Source organism: Meleagris gallopavo, chromosome 3 (genome assembly GCF_000146605.3).
Source record: "Meleagris gallopavo isolate NT-WF06-2002-E0010 breed Aviagen turkey brand Nicholas breeding stock chromosome 3, Turkey_5.1, whole genome shotgun sequence".
NCBI lineage: Eukaryota > Metazoa > Chordata > Aves > Galliformes > Phasianidae > Meleagris > Meleagris gallopavo.
The window spans coordinates 10,145,690-10,160,133 of NC_015013.2; the positions used below are offsets into that span (position 1 = coordinate 10,145,690).

At 37.5% G+C, this 14,444-nt stretch overlaps 1 long non-coding RNA gene across 1 annotated transcript; it reads right to left on the reverse strand.

Annotated features, from left to right (window-relative positions):
• Positions 1-358: 358 nt before the first annotated feature.
• Positions 359-11,886, reverse strand: LOC109366595. Its single transcript, XR_004159364.1, has 3 exons — positions 11,786-11,886; positions 3,222-3,325; positions 359-2,128 (listed from the first exon to the last, which is right to left on the reverse strand). It is a non-coding gene; the product is annotated as an uncharacterized LOC109366595 (long non-coding RNA).
• Between the last annotated feature and the right edge of the window lie 2,558 nt (positions 11,887-14,444).

The following is a 14,444-nucleotide window of genomic DNA, read 5'->3' on the forward strand; positions in this document are numbered from 1 at the left end:
GCTGCCTTTCTTACCATGGAGCTAGGACAATGGACAGAAAACTAACATGCTAAAACAAGCTAAAAGCAAAGAGCTGGTGTTTGCTTATCTGGAAGCCAAAAGCTCCACCTGAAAAATTAAATATGGAGAAAATAAATTGTAGCAGTTTGATAGGTGGGTTTTGCAGGTCAGGAAGTTGCTGAGCTTGGTAGATTAAGTCAAATAGCATTAACCTCTGCAAGAGCACACCACTTACTCTGTGAGCAAGCCATTCCTGCACAATGGCTCTAACTTTCATGGCTCAGAAGTCTTCAAGGAAATCTTCATCACACTGCACTTCTTTTACAGCAAAGATATATTTGTTCTGGCTGTAACAACTTCTTACTAAAACGATGCAGATGTTGGCATCGTAAAGGAACTGGAGGTTTTTAGCCTTTTATTGTGGTTTCCTCTTTTGAGGGAATGAGGCTAATAAAGGTTTTCTCTGCTGATCATTGGTTTACAATGCTACCGTATTGCTGCCAGCTTCAGCAGAGCACACTGCAAACACTCTTGTATCATCACCATGTAGAAAACAGAACAGAGTTTGCAAATGCAGACTGTGTTGCAAGGAATCTAGGAATTACCTACGGATCTAGTGGTGTATGCTCAAAAACAGACATTAACCATATCAGTAATACAAGTTCAGGACTCAAAGGTCAGCCATTTTTCGATGGATCAAAAGCAGAATCTATAAGCAATTTGTAACTTACTTTCTGCATTCACATACAAATCTCAAGTACAAGCATGTGCTTCTCAAAAGGAGGATTACAGGCTAGGAAATGTTACAGACCAGAATCTGATAGTCTTACCTCATGTTCTGTAGGCTATCTCTTTACATCCAGTATGACAGTACTTGAGATTATGTGCTAACCAACATAAGTAAGACTATTGGTGTTACACTCTGATTATAAAATATTTACTCATCTTAGAAACGAGACAGCTCTGCGCTGAGGAATAGGGGTTTGAGTTCTTATGGTCTCTCTTTATGGGAAAAAAGAAGGAGCAGTACTCTATCCCTCCGAAGTTATTGCTTTAAGGCCTCCTTTAAGAATGCAGACAACTTTCCAGCATCTCATTATGCCTCAGTTTACTGTCAGCACAGTGTACACACCAATTTTGTGTGTCTAGCAGAGCAGTTGTGCAAATAGAAGACATTAGAAATTGCAATTTGATGTTCAGTTTGATTTGAAATAATGAAAATGGTCCACCTAAAATGTCACCCCTATGATAAATTCCCACTTCAACCATTTTTCACCAACCTTCATAGTTCCATCTCAACTTATTTTACACTAAGCTTCCAAGTATGTAGACATATAAATACTGTGATTTGCACCACATTAATGATACCTGTGTATTTATAGCAAATCTTGGATTCGTTCAAGAGTGTTATTTGTTTTTTCCCTTCAGACAAAATTTTTTTGCTGAATCTTTACCTGATCAGACAAATGTGACATACAATTATTTATCAACAAGTGCAAGCCAGTTTACAAGCAATTCCATTTGGTTAAAAATGTGGATGTATTGCAGTTGACAATAAACAGCTGTTTTGAGGGATATTGTGATTACGTAAGAAATACAAATAAAACCAACAGAATCCAAACTGTTTTCCAGCTTTTACAGGTCCTTCATATAAAAAGAAATTAAAGCAGAGCTCTCAGTGAGAAAGTAAGGAGGAAGCTCTACTTGGCATAGTTACCGTGGTGACTGACACAGTTCAATCTATTAAATTGTGTCCTGTGGTCATAAGCCATCAACTTGTGCTCAGCAAACAAGGATAAGTAGTTAGCAGCCCTCAGAAGGGAGACAACGTTACCCTATTTAGTAATTTAATAAATGCTGGAGATTTCCTCCTCTCTTTCCTGAGAAACAGATTAAGGATAATGTGTAATGTTTGAAAAAAGTAAGCTCTGTACATAAGCTAGGTCCTTTCAGTCATGTAAGTATCACTGCAGTTCAGACATTAGGATTCATTGGCTTTGTTTAAAACAGACCATAACACACACAAGCCAATTGAAAGATCACCACTCACTTTAATGACTCTCCCTTCCTTCTCTTCTTCTTAGGGCAGTCATTATTCCAGGACTGGGAGGTTTGGTGAGCCAAATTCCTGCAATTTACCTTTATCAGAAAGCTCAAATGAACAATAAAAAGACATATAGAACCAAACCAACATAGATAAGCACGTCGGTGCATATATGCTCATTCCATATAGAATCAGAGCTATTGCCACCCAAAGCTCTGGGCTAGTTGCTGCTATCAGATGAGTCCTGATCCTTCAAAGTTTTCATCTCTCTCTCCCACTTGGCATGCAGTGAATGTCTGCAGCCCTCTCTCAATCAAAGCTGGGTACTGAAGGGGTTACAAAAACATTTCAGAGGGACAAGCATTCTGCTCTTTCTCAGCGATCTTGCATTTATGTGAAATGAACTAAACCAGCATTTGCAACTGTGGAGTTTCTTATTCCCAATACTCCATGGATCTCAATAGCATTTTTACTCAAGATTAATTTCATCTTGGTAAATCTGATAAAAGATTTAAAGAAATACACATTTTTGGTAGAGATACAGTATTCATGTTGGCATCCAGCCATCTCTTTCAGAAAGAAAAAATGCATTTCTGCAAGCTCTTTAGTTTTCTGTTTGTAGAATAACTTCTTGGCAGATGCTGGTTAATTGATATGCACATTTCCAAGGTCACTTTTTACAGTGAAATAAGTATTTGTCTGTTTCCTTTCTAAATCCCTGTATTTCCTCCACGCTGATATCTGCGTAAACAGGATTGTGTGTTTGAAGCATGGGGTCACACTCAAAATTTTCCAGCATACACCTTTCCTTGGAAAAGTCTGCACCCTGATGGCACATACGACAGATTAAACAGCTTAGGAAGAAAAGAGTTGCAGAAATCTGCCTCGAAGAATATACTGGTTTGGAAAGAGCCTCACTTGCTGGTAACAAGGCTTATAACCACAAGAAAATCGTCACTAAAAAAATACTAGTCTTGTGATTCACTGTTTAGTAGGATTCCATTCCATAGCCCCCAGCTCTGGCTGAGCTCCACGTCTTGATCAATCCATTATAAAACTCTTGATTTTAACAGGATGAGCTATGCGAGTTATACTGCCTACTTTTAAACTCCCTCCCAGAGTGTCCATATATCCAGATCAGATATACTCAATCAACCAGGCTTATTTGGTTCCTTACCATCCTTCAAAGATTCACAGTTCACCGTGGCCTGTGATTGCTAGAAGAGACTCATGTTTGGCTCTGGCTTCTCCAGCGCTCCTGCTTCCACTCAAGTGGTGGTGCTACAAGAGACATAGAAGGAGTCAATCCTGGTCTGAGGACCTCATTGTTCTGCCTTTTTTGGAAATGATTAATGAAAAGGATAGTCTAGAAATATGTTTTGGCCAGTCACAGAGAACTGCAGAGAGACAACTGAACAAACTCTTAACTCACACTTTTATGTTCCATACAAGCTCCACCATTTTTAGCATCTGTTCAAGAAGAAAACAACTCTTTCAAGGCCACAAAGGAATGGGAGTCATGTCCAGCAAAAGCACACTAGTGATTCACCTTTGAACATGAAATGGGCCCTAACCTTGAGATTCAAACTTGTAATTTACTGCCATTTATACCCCAAAGAAGGCAGGCACATTAACTCAGTTGTGTGTTCATACACAGAAAACAAGACTGTCCACACCTTGATGATCTTTTTGCAAGAACAAAGGAGGCGAGCTGTAGAAGAAACAGACATATTGGTATACAAAAGATGTACATTTCACATCAACTTCAAGAAGGGAGGTCACAGCCACAGTTCTGCCAGACCTTGCTCAGGGATTCAGAAATTACTCTTTAGCAGAAACAGGAATGAAACGTGCTTAAAAGTTCTGAATCAGGGTTTCATCACACCTTCACCAGCTCCCAGGGCCACATAAGGAAATGTCCTGTGGAAATTCATAGACAGAGAGCATTTACATACATTTTGTGAAATTTTGAAGAAATAAAGAGGCAGCAGAATCAAAAAGCAGAACTCAAATACATACAGATATGTTATTTTTTGCTTCGCTACACGTGTTAATAGATAGACTTCCATTGAAATGTGGTAGCTTGATCTCTGAGATATTTGCAGTACAGGTGACATTCAAGTCTTGGCTAAATCACAGTGGGAGAAAAATCTTCACAGCAGTTTCTTGACATTTGCTTCTCTGACTAAACCCGAAACTGTGAAATGACTCTGGGGAAAGCTGAGCAGGCTCTTCTGCTAACAGGCTCTGTGAATGTGGGAGTCACTATTCCAGTCTTAATGCTGAAACCTGCAATATGCACACATCCACAGTAAGGCTGATTTTCTTTGCATGATGCTTTTATGAAGATCAGCAACTGAAAGAAACAAACGTTGCTCTAAGCTTTTGGCAAAGTGTAGAACAAAATCCTCTACCAAAAAAAAACCGACAATAATTCCCTCGTGATGACATACACTTCCAGTCCCTGTTGTAGTGGCAATTCACTTTCCCGACGTTAAACATACTTCCATCTGTGGGCTGCCAAAAACCAGCATTTACTTTTGAGCAGAAACGAACTGACTTTAGAGCACAATAGAACCTTTTTTTTTTTCCCTTTCTGTGTGGGTGTTTCTTCACTTGAAAGAAAACTCCTGTATAAAACACAAGGAAAGCATCTTTGATGTGCATGTGCCGTTTTCAACCGAAGGCTCCCTCTCACACACTCAAGAGTTTTACTAAGAAGTAGCAATTACAGGATTATCTTACTTCATGTTACTTCAAACATGAATTCTTTGGATGCTGCTCTTGCCTTGCTTTGTCACATTAATAATTATGGTTTAAGCAGTCTGGCATTTGTGTGCGTGTGTGTACGAACTGTACTTTAGTATTAACTCTGCAGTCACAGAATTGCTCGCCAAAAGGGCAGTTTGCTTTTTGTCCTGTTGAAACAAGTTTCAGCAGGTAGCTGACTAATATAAAAATATTTCTTCAGTCCATTTTCAGGATGAAAGAGAGTAACACAGGTGATGAATCTCTGAACAAGGCTTTCATTTTTGGCTTTCTCAAAGACCTGATGGAGTAAGCATGCTTATTTCCCCATAAAAATTTTCATTTTGAATTTGGAAAAGCTATTCCAAAGCATTCAGAAAATAATGCAAGCATTAAGTAACTCTTATCAGGAAAACCACCGGCCCTTATTAGCATTCCCACCTTGATCAAGAAGATAGATATTTTTGTTCAAATAGCTGACTGCAACTTAGCCGTAGCTCATAATGAAGGCTTCTTCAGGCTTTGGGAAAAGCTGGTAGAGATGAGGGTGGTGCTGGAAATGGGGCTGTGGCAGGCAGTTATCCACACAAAAAGACAGAACTACTGTTCAATCTGCAAGGCCTGAGCCAAATGGTGGAGGAAAGGGCTCTAGAGCTGCCTTTGAGGTGCTGTATATGCACACCAGAATAATGACATGCCCTGAATTCTAGAAAGAAGTTTCAGCCCTGGAATGCAACACAGATATATGGTCACTCCTGTGATTTCTTGGGAAACCCCAGGAGAGAAGACAAACAACACAAATATCTATAAATCAGACTAAAGTCCAAAGGTTGCAAAAGTACTTTGAAGTACTTTTGTGCACTTTAATAAATTGGGCACTATTATCTTTCAAAGAATTTTGCTGTTATAAACACACACACTGGTTCTGATGAAAAAATATGAGAGGGTGGACAAAGTGAAATGGATTCGAACTAGGAGTGGAGATTTAGGCTGGATGTAAGGAAGAAGTTTTTCACAGTAAGAGCAGTGAGACACTGGCACAGTTTGCTCAGAGAGGTGGTGGATGCCCCATCCCTGGAGACAGTTCAGGCTGAATGGGGCTCAGAGCAGACTGATGTAGCTGTAGTGTCCCCTGTTCATGGCAGGGGAGTTGGACTAGGTGACATTTAAAGGTCTTTTCCAACTCAAACAGTTCTCTGATTCTCTGATTCTATTATATGAAGCAGCACTTTCTCCCTTCTCTGCTCCCCCCCCCCCCAAATAAAGATATTTCAGAAATGCCAAGAGTTTCACTACCTGAAAAGCAAAAGACATCTGCTTCAACATTTTCTAAAGAAAAAACTTCTTCCCAGATGGGCAACTTTCATTTTAAAATTGGCCTAAAATGAATAAAGAAACAAATCAGATAACTTACAATGTGAGTTGTAAGTTCAGTATGTGCTGGGAATAACAAGTAGTGCATTGGAAATATTCTTTTCTTCCCCCCTTCCCCCCCTTTCTTTTCTTTTTTTTTTTAAGTAGAACTAAAAGCATTCTGTACTGCTTCAACTCACGACAAACAAAATATCCTTTATTCGCACCAACAGCCCTAACACCTGTGCAAGGCACAGAAATAGTATTGTTCTCTTCTTGAGGAAGCTGAGTACACAATAGCCCAGTGACTTAACCAAGATCACAGAAGAAGTCAATATTATTGCAAAGAATTATTCCCTTCCCCTTTCCTTGTTAGCAAAAACTATTAACAGGGGCATGAGAAAAGCTGTCATCTCATCCTGTTGTTCTCTGCAAACAAAAAGCCCAAGTGAAAGAAGAAATGAAGATTGATCCCATCAGAGCCATCTTACATGCACCACATGTATAATTTTGCATTCTTAAAATAGTTCCCTTGTTGCTATGATTTCTTAAACCTATGAAAGCTTTGAGCATAGTCCCAATATCAAAACGTCCAGCAATATTTCACATCAGATGGAAGACTACTTTTTACCTACACTTTGATTTTTCCTTCTGAGATTTCCAGAGCCATATTCTCTCTAAAATTAACACTCCTCCCTATATGAGATTTCATACTTGTTTACATGACATGAAAACCAATAATAATAAAGCAAACAACATTACTGTTCAACAGTAGCTCTGAACACAGCCAGAAAAAACCTTTCTTGGCAAAGCAAGAAGATCAGCATATAGATGAAGAACTCCTTGGGATGATCAGATGCGCACATAGAGTTTCACTGGGCCAATAACACACACCTCTGTCTCTGCTCTAGTTCATCCTGAACACTAAGTCTCTGCTCTGAAGAAACATTTGAAGGATACTGACAATCTTGGGAAAATGGAAGTCATACCATTGGGTAAAACAATGCTTCATTTGCCATGATTACAGCTTTTGTTGTTAAAAACACAGTTTCATCATCACCCTTTGCTCACTACTGGCACTTAAGCTCATGCACTAGGATTGCAGGCACCTGAGAGGCACAAACACTGTCTTCATTCCACATTTGTGCACCATGTTCCACCCTGAGATCTTAGTCTCTCCCTGAACTCCTATATCCCACTAAAATTTCAGAGGTGTGAATACTATCTTAATCAAAAAGAAAGGTGTTGTCCTTTTTCCTCCAGCTAAAAGCATGTCCACAATGCCTCACAAGTAGTTTGAGTAAGTTTTTCAGTTTGACCAAGAGAAAAATAGTCATTTCAGCTTTCATAATTTTGTACATACCTCTCAGAAACATTCCTGTTCTACCCTGACCACAGAAATCCCTTGCATTCCAATACAGGCCTGTGTTAGCAAAGTCTGGACAGAAATAGGCCTAAAAAGAGACCACAACATTCATTTTTTTTATTTTTGACTCTTGGCACGGCAACTCAGGTTTGTAGAGATGCCACAAAACCATTCTGAAAATACTTTCCAGAGGACAAAGCTAAAATTTGTACTTCACTGATATTTGTCCTGCAGACAGAAGTTGATAGAGATGGCTTCTTTCCTACAATGTTTACAGACTCTGAAGAGGAAGCAGAGGCAATTTGCCCATAAAAACTGTGGAAAGTCAACAGGAAAGTGAGGAACTGATTCTGTTTTGCCAGGGCTCCATACAGACTAGCCCAGATTGTATAGCACATTTTTATTTGTATGAATATTTTGCTAGCAACAAATAGCTCTGTTGAGGTAACTCAAAACAAGCAAAGACTATGAAATGCTTACTTTTGAGAGGGAGAGTATCTCTTCAGAAAATATCAGCAGCTCAACAGACTCCCAGGTCAGCTTTTCTTATATCTCCATCTTAATTATTGCTTCCTGGTGTCTGATTCTAAGCAGCAAGAATAAGTAATTCAAGACATATTCGTTGCATGCGTTGAGATTATTGAAAAATCGTATTCACATGTATCAGTTTTTGAAGGTGGAATCCTGCAATCTTTTTTGAGAAGTTCTATGGTTTATTAGTTCTGTGTCAGACTTCGTGTCACACTCAAATGAACTGACAAAAAATCCCAGTATGAGATGTGGAAAAGTAGTTTCTTCATGCAGTCATATTTTTTAAGTATTAGATCCAGACTACACAAAAAATATTGTTAGCATTAAATTCAGTAGAGATACATAATAGTTGTAATAGATTATATTTGTGGTAAAATGTAATGAAATTAATAAAATCTAATTAATTCATAATTTTATACCACAGGTTTCCGTTTTCATTTTTGATCTTAGGCAGTAACTCTATATGCACTACATTAACTCCACACTCATACATCAATGAAGGAATCCTAATAACAGCATACTGTGATTCTGTGACATTTAATTCTAGTGGTGGGCATACATCATGGCACAATCATGGTCTTGATCAGTCATCCAGAACAGAGGTTGGCAGGACCCTTCAATGGGAATTTCTTTTGGGTTGCATCCCTCAGATTCCTGATCATGAAAATCAGCATGTCTACCAGTGGTGCTAGAAGAAAGCTGTTGTATGCCACCTGGGAAAGATATGGGGTTAGAATGCTGCCTTAGTCACAAATCTTGCCTTCAGGTCTACTGTTTAGATGAAGCCAGAAAGACTAAGCATAAGATCATACATGAAAACAAAAGGCCATCAACACCAATAGTTGATTAGAAGTATTTCTCCCTCTTAAGAATGCAAGATCCTTATTTTACTGTAAATAAGCCTTTTCCAGCAATCACGCTAATGGAAAGAAAAAGGTCTCACAATTTCTTGTGGAAGCAAAAAAACATTGCAAACCTTACAACCATAGTCTGGGAAAAATTCCAAACACAGTTCTGCTCAAAAAAGGCCTGCTGCCTTAGGCAAGATCATTTACTGTTGGAGACCGCAAGAATCAGGGACTGGAGAGATTTGCTAGGCTTCCAGAGCTTTGTCCCTTGCAGATATATCACAGGACAGCAACAGCGGATGACCCACAATTTAGCAATATGGAAAATTCTTCAAAGATTTAAATGTCACAAGAAATGTTGGAAAAATGTAATCATTTAAACCAGAAATCAGAGGCATCCAACATCGTGTGACCAAAAGTCTAGCAAGAAGTTTCAGCTGCAGGGTTAGAAGCTCTCAAAGTGTCCTCACACTCAGCTCCAATTCAAAGGCTCCCAAATGACTTTAAGACATAGAAAAACTCACCACAATTGCTCAAGACATTAAGAAAAATGTGGTTAAAGGATATTTTGATAGTTGAAAAGATTTAAATCTATATATATTAGCATGGTGAAAAAAAGAGCCTGTTCAAGGAAAATAATAAGAATATTGGTGATATGTACTCACATTGTAACATGCTAAGATTACAAGCAGCATATTGAAGAGTATTGGTCTATTAATAATGCATTAGTTCTTAATGGGCAATGCTTAGCTTACACTAGTAATTTTATCAATGTATATTTTTCTATACAATGTGAATTAAAAGGTGAATTAAAGTAACCCTGGGTTTGAGAATAATTCAGTTAATAGACTGACACAAAAATCCAAGATCTAGAACAGAAGTGGTCGAACATAAATTCCAAGATGTAAATTTATGAAGTGTCAATACATTAGAATTACTCATCAAGGTCAAGTATTAATAAATAAATAAGTAAACAAACAAACAAATAAATAAATAGAAAAGACATTTGCTGAAACAGTACATCTAAAGAAAAAAAATTCTAATAAATCTCAAGAGGTAATCAAAATAAAAGATTAAAGGGATGTTCTATGATTTAGAAATTAGTTAACAGTTTTTATTCTGGGAAGATATAGAATGTGTGTGCAGCAAACTATTAACAAGACGTATGATGGAGAAAAGTGAAGTAAGAGCGTGGTTGAAATCTGTGAGCTAAATGATGTGAGTTAGCCAATACTAACAAAGATTAATAGGAGATCTGAAAGGACTCAGCAAACTCAGGGCAACATGTATTTGAAATTCAAAATAGAAAATGAACATAACTTTCTTGGAAAGGAGGAAAAAATGAGTTAGTTTCACACATGTATAAGTAGCAACTACAAATCAGTGAAATACAAAAGAAAACACAAGGTACTGCAACAAGGAAGAAAGCCTGGACAGCTGTTTGAAGACATCCTATTTCTGACCACCTGCATATATGAAAGTGAAAAACGTGTTCCATTTAGGAAAAAATACTGATAGTGAAATAGTAATTATTTAAATTGATTATGTTTCTTTACTTCTAACACTGACTTCATTTTGATACACTCTCTCTCATGAAGAAATGTAACACACAGAGAAATGGAACCGAGATTGTTGATGGTGCTCGAAAACTTCCCCAGAAGTAGAAATGTAGAAGTTTAGCATTTTTTCCCTTTAGTGAAAAAATTAGAGTTCATACAACAGGGGAAAGAATTGAGCACTGATAGGCAACTGAAAGTGTAGCCAATAGCTGAGCACAGCTACAGTTCCCTTCTTATTGGACTCAGGCGAAACGCAATCTTTACTCCCAGCATGTTGATATACAAAAAGTGGCTGTGCCTATCTTACAACCTATATAATGTGTGGTCATCATGTGTGAAGTCTGTCCTTCCCTCTTAACCACACACACTTCCAGTTATTCCTGGTTCACAGTTGTGCCGTGAGACTGTTGACAATCTTAAATGTAAAACTACCTTCTTTGTATTGTGATTTCTGAATAGCAGTAAAATATCTGAGTACTGTAGATTGATAAAAAATATGCAAATATTACATTTTTAATATTCATTTCATAAACAGCACAGTTGTTCAGAATATATTTTTTTATCTTTTCATCTTCTATTATTAATTGAAACAATTCCTGAATTCACTACTCTTTCCTTATTTAACTAAAGCTACAGGAATTTCTGAATGAATGTGTCGCAGGGACCAAAAGAAATGGGTCACGATGTCTTTCACTTTCAAAGCAAGATTCTATTACTGTGGGCACTGATTCAAGGCTTGTGTTAAAACAGGCAAGAAATGATGAGTGAGTTAACAGCACAGAACTGCCATGCTGAAAGACAAGGGGAACTGTACAGTGCAGGTGCAAAATTCTGGGGGCTTGAGGCACATAAAGCCAACTCTCATAAGTAATCATCTTCTAACACTGCTATTATTTCAGGTGTTCATCACAGTTTACATGGAAAACAGTTGTCATCATTTCCTCATTCTGGCCACTCAGCAGGATTTAGATAATGCTTTTTTTAAAAAAAAAAACTTACAAGGATTACTGAATTATGTCTAATTGATTGGTTGGTTTGGGGAAGGGCACTGGAAAAAAAAGAATCTTCGTGCCATTACTCTATTAATTTACTATTAATTTATTAGAGGCTGTTCAACCAAAAAAAAAAAAAAAGCTTTATTTGTATGTTGTGTGGCAAACTTGAAACCACAAATGTTTACATGTGTTGCACGCATACACTTTGGGGTTTTAATAGCTGGTTGACAAGAGATTAAAGGCAGAAATATGGCATTTTATTAAAGCAAACATATCAGTATGCCTACTATGATAAAATGATCTAGTTTTCTTCAGACACAAAAGTTTCTGTTGAGTGATACCTTTGAAATTCCTTGAGGGCACCCTATTATTCACTTTCCTCAGCAGAGAGCAGCTGCAAATGGTCTCCAATTTTCAAAGAGTATTGCCTGGTCATTCTTTACTGTCAAAATGAAGAAGAGCATAAAAGTTAAGTCAATAAAGTAATATGAAATGCTTAATATAAAAATTCAAGAATGAATGATTAACCATTAAAAACTTGCAGTAGCTATTTCAGCCAGGAAAAAAATTAACATTTCCCTTGAAACCTATTAACACTCCTTGTAAACAATATTCTTTCTTGAAATATATGACCTTTCCTAATGCTCTCCATACACATGGCATTTTTCTTATATCCACTTTACCTTCACTGATATGCGGCTGAATTCCTCAGGAGAGGGTATTTAGAGCCCCTTCCTCTGATGCACTGAAAAAAATGTATTCCTTTATTGCATTCACCTTCACAAATACACCTAATCTTCCGCTTTAGATCTTAAAATCCTTTCTTGATCGGAGAGTCACGTGGCCTGTTGTAGTTCTTGACATTCTAGTACGTTTCCAGACACAGTCAAGTGCCAAGCACTGAATTGATCTCATTCATTTGGGCCAGTCACAGCTACATCTATGTACAGCAGATGAAATAACACTTTCCTGATGCATTTACCAAAATGGTACATTCAAAAATTACACAATAATCTCAACATCTTAGCCTTAATCAAAGACAAGGTGACTGCTTACAGGGAATGCCACCTGTATATCCTGCTGCACAGACAACAGGAAATATGATCCAGTTTTAAGATTAAATGAGACTAATATTTTTAGGTTGCTTACCCACTCCATTTTCCTTAAGCGCTGAATGTGTAAGGGAGGTTTTGCAAGGGGACCATGGGAAAAATATGCGGGAAGTCATAGTATGAGGCCTCAACTGAAACAGATTACACGGGAAGAGAAGGGTGACAAACAGAGCTTAGGAAAATGTTGTGGTGATTGTGATTTCTCCCTCAGCTCCTCCTTCTAAATGGGATTTATGGGAAAAGATGAATGGTAAGGGATTCTGTGTAAGGCAATATGCCACCGTGCCTAGGATTGTAGTTGGCTTCTGCATTTCATGTCTGTTGGACTTTACATTTATTGTCTGGCACAGGAAGACACACAAATAGTTTAAACTTTGCTGACAATATCAACTTGGAGATCACTCGAGGTAGATTATCACCAGAGTTTTGGGGAAGGCAACATGATAGAGAAACAATGCCGAGGAAAGTCAAGTTAAACATAGCTTGGAAAATAAAAACAGCAAACAGAAATAATACCAACAACAACTCAAAATCTTTCAGTTAGGAAAATACTCTGAGAAACACAGCAGGTTTCAGCTCAGAGAATCCAAATGATTTATACATTCACTTGTAATTGCAGTGACAGCTGCTCTGGAAGGTTGAAGAATATAAAGCAGGTGTCCATTATATGTATCATTCAAGAGGATAACTTTACTCTGAATTTAGACACAGGTGTCTAACAACAGATAGAAAGACAGATATAGACACATCCTTATAAGATTTCTGGTTATCTGGGAAACTAGAATTCCCAGTTCACTTTAACTGCATTAACAGGTTATAACAGGACAGGAAAGTAGTCCTTGTTTCTGTGCAGGTTTACAAAGCTATGTGCAAATAATTACTAAGTAGGATGCTAAAATCAGAGAACCAAAAATATTACTGATCAATGTTGCATTTAAACTCACTTTTAAAGTAAGCAGGATAAAATTCAAATTGTAATTTGTTAATCATTTGATCTAGTGTTATGGCATTTACTCTAATCATCTTGGAAATATGTGTTCTTCATATATACTCTTAATTCAGTTAGAAATAGTAGGAACATCTGACCCAAAAGCCACAAAAAATTTCCACAAAGCTAAAAAAAAATATCAGTGGGATGCTGAATTTATTATGAACTTTTTAATCAAAGTAGTCTTAATGAAAAGCAGCAGAAGTGAGGATTAGTCAGACAGGCTTACACAAGCCCACGGAATGGCTTGCATCTCTGCTTAAACTAATGTACTTTGACAAGTCCCATTGAAAATGGGAGGACTTAGATTAAAATCTAAGCTTTAGATTCTACATTTTCTGCATTCCCTGACAAGAATCTTACTTACAGTGGCCTGACATCATTCAAAATTACCAGCCCCTCCAAAGAGTGACTAAGAACAAATCTATGTTTATTTTCAGCTATCCTTTGAAAGTTCATCAGCTGGTCTTAGTGAGAACCTCACTGACTAAATAGGGTAGCAAACAACTTCAAATATCTTATTAAAGTCAGAGAAGAATCCCACTTGTGAAGTGGATACATAATTACAGCAAGTGGGATTGGATTATACATACGGAAAAAGAGTGAGCAGCTCAGACATATTTATTACTTAAACTTCACAAAATTTATTAAAGCTTTAAAGTGGAAGGTCATCAAAACCACCATAGACAGATGGACGCCTGCAACAGAAGAATCCCTGAAAGTAACAGACACAGGAAGCTGTGGGGAGGCAAATAGACAAAACACCATAATAAAAAGCGAGGCAGATTTAGCAGTGATGTGTAGTTATAATAAATTTAGCATGGTCTCAAAATGGAATGAAATTAGAGTGTAAGAGACTTGTTAATGAAGTCACATGAAAACTTAAAAGCAAACCAGAGA